Source organism: Ictidomys tridecemlineatus, chromosome 6, assembly GCF_052094955.1.
Source record: "Ictidomys tridecemlineatus isolate mIctTri1 chromosome 6, mIctTri1.hap1, whole genome shotgun sequence".
Lineage (NCBI taxonomy): Eukaryota > Metazoa > Chordata > Mammalia > Rodentia > Sciuridae > Ictidomys > Ictidomys tridecemlineatus.
In genome coordinates, this window is record NC_135482.1 from 36972796 (window position 1) to 36980173 (window position 7378).

Consider the following 7378-nt stretch of genomic DNA (forward strand, 5'->3'; position numbering starts at 1 on the left):
ATTAAGTAAAAGCCATTTTTTTTTTCCCTGCAAAACCTCTCAGAATCTGTGGAAAACAGATGAAAGCATGACTGAGGGAGAGTTGGATGTTGAGAGGAGAAAATATGAGAGGCCACTTCTGCCCTACTTTTCTTCTCTCATTCTTCCACTGTCTTAACTGATAGTCCCTATGGTCCAGAAGAAAATAATAGAGAGCCCAATGAAATAGAAAATTACTAATAACCCTCTGTTCCAGACGTCTTTAACTCCAAATATGTAGCACACTCTAAGTTATTAAGTGTTTTCCAACTTTAGGAACCCAATTTCAGGATATAGTGTATCTGTTATTTCCTCCATTTTACAGATGAGTAGTAAATGACACTGACTAATGTCTGTAAATTTCCTAAATGTAAGATCAGAACCCACATCTTCTGGCCTTGCTTCTTTTAATTAAGTTTTTTATTTTGAGAAAATTTGTAGTTTTGCATGTACTTTAACACAGAGAAATCCCATATACCATTTAAGCAGTTTCCCCAGTGGTAAAAATTTTGTAAAATTATAGTACAATATCACAACCAGGATACTGACATTTACAGTCAAGATACAGAACAACTGCAATACCACAAAGATCAATATTTTTCCCTTTGATGGCTATAACACTTCACTTCTACTCCTACTCCTCCCCTAGGAACCACTTATGTATTACATTTATATCTTTTGTCATTTCAAGAATGTTATATAAATTGAATCATATGTAATCTTTCAGGATTTATTTATTTATTTTTTTGCTCAAAGTAATTTTTAGGAGAGTGACCAAGGCTATTGCATATACCAAGAGTTCCTTAATATTGATGGGAAATATTCCATGGTATGAATGTACCACAGATTTTTAAACATTTACCCGTTGAAGGACATCTGGATGGTTTCTAGTTCAGGACTTTTATACACAAGGCTGCGTATTATAAGCATTTATGTACAGGTTTTTATATGAATGTAAGTTTTCATTTCTCTGAGATAAATAATACCCAGGAATATAATTGTATTTTGTTCTGTATTGCATGTTTACTTTTTAAAGAAACTGCCAAATTATTTTCCAGAGCAGGTATATCATTTTATATTTCCATCAGCAATGTCAATTGATCTAGTTTCTCCCCATCCTAACCAGAATTTGATGATCTCCTCCATTTTTCACATGTCTATTTAAAATCTATACGTTGTCTTCAGTGAAATGTCTTTTTCTCACTTTGTAATTTTTTTTTAACTGTCGAGTTTTGAGAGTTTTTGGTTTGTTTGATGTTTTTGTTTTTGTTTTTTACAGTACTGGGGATTGAATACAGGAGCACTCTACTACTAAGATACCTCCCCAGGCCATTTTATTTTTTATTTTGAGACAGATCTTGCTAAGTTGCAGAAGCTGACCTCGAACTTATGATCCTCCTGCTTCAACCTCCTGAATTGCTGGGATTACAGGTGTGTATCCCTTTGCCCAGGGAAAGTTCTTTATATATTCTAAACTTTAGTCCTTTTTTTTTCATCTCTTTAACAGGATCTTTCACACAGCATACATTTTTTTTTTATTGTGATAAAGTCCCATTGATCCATTTTTCCTTTTCAGTTTCTTTTCTCTTTTCTAGAGATCTTTTGTTTTTGCAATGCTGGATGGGGACTGAAACCAGAGCTTCATGCATGCTAAGCAAATGCTCTATCACTGATATACACCCCACCCCTTTGTTTTCTTTTTATGCATCCTGTTTTTGTTGTCAAGTCTAAGATCTCTTTGTCTATTTCTAGATCGCAACTTTCATTTTTTTCTAAAAGTTTTAAAATGTACATTTATGCCCATGTTCCATTTTGAGTTAATTTTTGGATAAGCTCTGAAATTTAGGTTGAGATCCACTTTTTCAAATGAATGTCCAATTGCTCCAGCAATAGTTTCTTTTTTTTTTTAACCTTTATTTTATTCGTTCATTGATTTATTTTTATGTGGTGCTAAGGATCGGACCCAGTGCCTCACATATGCAAGGAAAGAACTCTACTGCTGAGTTACGTTCCCAGTCCCTACAGCAATAATTTTTAAAAAGGCTTTCTTCCACAGTCCTTCCTACTGCATTCTTCTTTTTCAAATTAGTTTTAACTATTCCAATTTCTTGGCCCTTCTGTATAAATTTTAGAATAATCTTGTCTATATCCACAGAAATCTTCCTGGGGTTTTGGTGGTAATTACAAATTACATTCACTTTGAATATCCAATCAAGGAAAATCAACATCTTTACTGTGTTGTCTTCTAATCCCTAAACCTGGTTTGACTCTCCTTTTATTCACATCTTTGGTTTCTTTCACCAGTGTTTCATAGTTTTTCAGCGGAAAACCCTAGTACATATTTGGTGATATTTATGCTTAAATATTTCACTTTTTAAAAAAGACAAACTACATTTTAACAAGTGAAAAATAATACCTATAAATATTATAATACATTCTTAACCAGTGATTGTATCACTACCTTTATATATATATATTTATTCAAGCAACAATGTTCAATAAACATGCAAATTCTCATTAAAAGTAATGCCAGGGGCTGGGGTTGTGGCTCAGTGGTAGAGCGCTTGCCTAGCACAGGCGAGGCCCTGGGTTCGATCCCCAACACCACATAAAAATAAATAAATAAAGATATTGTGTCCAACTACAACTAAAAAATAAATATTAAAAAAAAAGAGTAATGCCAGATATAGACGCACCTAGACAATGCTTTTTTTGAGTCAACAACAATCATGTCAAGAGGAAGCAAGTGATATTTAAAATACTGTTGTTGCTTTGGGTTCATTATGCCCATAAATGTTTTTTCACAGTGTATATTTTTGATCTAGAAAGACACAAGGACCATCTCACAAAAAGTCATTTCTATGAAATAAAAATCTTATAGAAACAAACATTCTAAAACACAAATTTAGCTCAAAAAATAATAGGGAAAATCCCCAGAAAACAAAGGACAAATGTTCTCTCTGATAAGTAGATAGATGCTGATCCATAATGGAGTGGGGAGGTGGGAATAACAGAGGAACTTTGATTGGGCAAAGGGAAGCAAATGGTGGGGAGGGGGAATGGGTCCTAGAAAGATAGTGGAATGAGATGGCCATCATTACCCTAGGTACATGTATGACTGCGTATACGGTGTGATGCTACCTCATGTACAACCAGAGAAACGAAAAATTGTGCTCTATTTGTGTACAATGAATCAAAATTCTTTCTGTTGTTATATATACTTGATTAAAATAAATTAATATTTTTTAAAAAACAGTAAAAATAGATAGGACAAAATCAATTTTCTTTGCCAAGAAATTACTAATTTCTTACAAAATGTTGGGTTTGCTGCTGTGGAGACGCTATCCGAACATTTCTTTGGTATGTACCAAAGAACTGAAAAGATTTAATAAACTATATTTAAATAGACTTTAAAAAATTTTTCTTAGATGTTGATGGACCTTTTTATTTTATTCACTTATTTATATGTGGTGCTGATAATTGAACCCAGTACCTCACACAAGCTAGGCAAGCTCTCTACCACTGAGCCACAACCCCAGCCCTTAAATAGACTTTTAATAAACTAGTTTATTAAATACAGCATATATGCTGGGCATGGTGGTACACACCTGTACTCCCAGCAGCTCAGGAGACTAAGACAGGAGGATTGAGAGTTCAAAGCCAGCCTCAGCAATTTAGCAAGGTGCTAAGCAACTCATGAAATCCTGTCTCTAAATAAAATACAAAATAGGGCTGGGGATGTGGTCCAGTGTTAGAGTGCCTCTGAGTTCAACCCCACTACCAAAAAACAAAATAAAACAAATACAACATATAGCATTATACAGCATAATAACAAAGTAGAGCTTCTGTCAGTCATGCTGAAATCAACATCACTTACTTAATATTGCATCTCTTCATCTGTATCCTTCATAATATCCTTTATAATACATTGGTAAACAGGACTAAATTCCAAAGTGTGTGAAAATGTGTCAAGAAAATTAAGAAAATGAAAAGAGGAGTATGCAACAAACACTGTGGATTCTCCTGGCCTAAATCTTAGGCTTAACAAAAGTTCTTTACCTGTTTCACTTTGGACTTCAGACTCATCCTTTCTTGATGCAAAGCTTCATTAATTGAGTCTTAGATTCCAATAGGTTTCTTTCTTTCTTTTTTTTATTTATTTGAGGATGATAAGTTTATATGGGCCTTACTCCTTCAGAGGTCTCTGTCCATAGATGTCCATCTTCATTGCTCTGGGCCCAAAATGAGGCAGAATATCAAGATGGAAGGGTGTGGTGGAGGAAAGCAGCTCAGGACATGGCAGCAGAAAGCAAAGAAAGCTCTAATAGTTTTCTTGGCAATTGAAGATTAACCATGATAATAACCCTTACTTTGTTTTTTTTCCCCTTCAATATGGAGCAGAACTTTATTTCCCAAATATGTAACTAATACATTTTTCAAACAGTTCAAGTGTCTATTTTTTTCACTCCATTTTTATGGAACAGTGGTGTTTTTGACAATTTCATAAAGGACAAGTGAGACCTAACACTTCTTTCTCAGGCCAAGTTGCATATATCTTGAAATGCTCTTTTTGCAATCTCTGCTATCTCCAAAAGTGGATTTATGTGATCTCCTTCTGCTGGTTTCACAACTCAACCTGATTTCCAAAAGTGCTAATCTCTCAAAAGAGTGAAGTCAAATGTTTTACTTGAAGGATTCTAAAAGAGCATCTGTATCGATGTTTACTTCTTCATTTAATACTTACACTATTGGTAGAAGCACCCAAAGTTGATAATCAATTCAGTAAGTTGATTATCTTACACTATTGCATTTTACAGAACTTTAATTCTTCTTGCAATTTGTTTGTTGATTACTGGAATGGATAGGAAATAGATGAGTTGGTAATCTTTTTGCCTTTTCCTCCTCTTTTTTTATAGTGCCCGGGATGGAACCCAGGACCTCACTATCCAAACCATCCTCTTCTTTATCTGATCACTTCTTATTAGTAAATAAGAATTTATTTGAGATACATCACACAATCATCTCTAATATCTGTTATGTCTACCAAAAACTATACAATTTTGGCTACACATTCCTCTTTTCATTCTCCTGTCTGCTAACACGTACCCATGCTTACTGGAACCCACTACTCATTTACCAATCAACTACAAAGGATACAGATGAAGGAAGAGAAGCACAGGTTAACATATAGGAAAAAAGGTGCAGATCTTTCATGCCCTCTCTTAGCATGTCAACCTCTAGGAACCTCCATATGGTCAGCTAACCAGAAGCTTTTAGTATTATTGTGCTTTAACTTTTTATATATGTTTATTGTTGTTGTTATTGTTATTATTATTTTGGTTATAGATGGATACAATACCTTTGTTTTATTTATTTATTTTTATAGGGTGCTGAGGATGGAACCCAGTCCCTCACAAGTGCCAGTCAAGCACTTTACCACTGAGTCACAACCCCAGCCCCATATTTATTGTTATTTACCTGTAAGACATTTCCTTATAATTTAAAAAATGCTAAAAATTTTTTAAAATAAAAAGGAAAACTGGGCTGGGAAGGTAGCTTAGTGGTAGAGAACCTGTCCAGCACATAGAAGGCTTTGGGTTCAATATTCAGTCCTGGGGAAAAAAAAAAAAGAAAATTATGTATTTTTTTTTCTTTGTGTGGTGCTTTAGCATTCACCTCTGTTTTTTAATAAAAAATTCCCTGTAATCCTGAAGGTAATTCCCCCTTTTTGGTGCAGAAACTACTGACTTACCATTAGAATAACTTCTAAAATCATCATTGATTGTGAATCCATTTTTCCATAATTTTATCTATATGTACCTCTTTTTTCTGTTCAGAGGGGGACAAGTATTTGGCTCCAACCTTCTGAATTTCCTCAAAAAGCCTGTAAACAAAATATTCTTCAGTGAAAACATATAAGGCCTAGATATTTCTTTTGGAGAAGTTTTAAAAATAAATTCTATTTCCTTAACAGTTATAGTCTACTCAAATCATCTCTCATATTAGGTAAGTTTTTCAAAGAATTCTAATTGATGAAGGTATAGTTCTTAATTCTTTGTTTTTTTTATGTCTACCAGGTCTATATGATATCCCTGTTTCATTCATGATAGTAATTAACATTTCAACAAATTTATCGTTTATGTCTTCTCTTTTTCATTCCACCTAAAAGATTGATTGATCTTTTTAAAAAAAATTTTTTTCAGTTGCAGATGGACACGATATCTTTATTTTATTTATTCATTTATTTTATGTGGTGCTGAGGATCAAACCCAGTGCCTCACCTATGCAAGATGAGCACTCTACCACTGAACCACAACCCCAGCTCCTGGATGATACTTTTAAGAAAACAATGCTGTTTCACTGACTTTTTTGCTATTTTTTTTTTTTTTTTTGCTTTTGATTTCACTGACTTTATTGTTTTTCTGCCTCCAATTTTGTTGATTTCTGCTTTTTTCTCTTTATTATTTCCTTACTCCTGTTTGCTTTGGTCTTTTTTTTGGGGGGGGGGTCTTCAGGTAGAAGATTTTAGACATTTTTGTCTTTTATAATGTATGCTTTTAATGCTTAAATTTCTTGTCAACACTGTTTTAGCTGTGTCCTGTAAATTTTGATATGTTTTCTCTTCATTGTCATTTAGTTTAATGTAATTTTTGTTTCCCTTGATATTTCCTCACTTACGCATTGTTTACTTAGAAAAATATTGTTTAATATCCATGTGTTTTGAGATTTTCCTGTTATCTTTCTATTATTGAATCCACAGTAGTCAGAGAACATACTCCATATAATTTTAATTCTTTTAAATTTGGTGATGTTTGTTTTAAGGCCTAGGATATCATATGTCTTGGTATAATCTATTTTGATATATGAAATTCTATGGAAATCTGAATGAGTATTTTATTGTTGTCAGGTATAGAGTGTTGTTGGTTGATAATGCTATTGAGTTCTGTATCTTTACTAATTTCCTATCTAGTTGTTCTAGCCTCTATTAAGAGAAAGGTGTTGAATTCTCCACAGATATTATTGTAGATTTACCTATATTTCTATTCAATTCTGTTTTCTTCTTTACACATATTGCAAATATGTTTATTGGTGCACAAATATTTAGGACTGTCACGTCTTTGTAGTGAATTAACTTTTTCCCCACTTTACAATGTTCTTCTCTGTCTCTGGTTATTGTCTCAAGGTTTCTACCTTTCTGTATTTCCCCTTTCTTGTCCTTTAGTTAAAGAAAGCAATCTTTTTAGGGGCCATTCCTTCTCAGTCTGTGCCTATTGGAATTTTTGGGTCATGCACTTCTCTTGCAAATGATTCAAGATATATAAAACAAAAAGCAAACAAAAAATTACTACTGTGTCATTCC

General features: G+C 33.4%; 1 pseudogene; it reads right to left on the reverse strand.

The window, feature by feature from the left end:
- Positions 1-4423: 4423 nt before the first annotated feature.
- Positions 4424-5812, reverse strand: LOC120888553 (A-kinase anchor protein 7 pseudogene; annotated as a pseudogene).
- Between the last annotated feature and the right edge of the window lie 1566 nt (positions 5813-7378).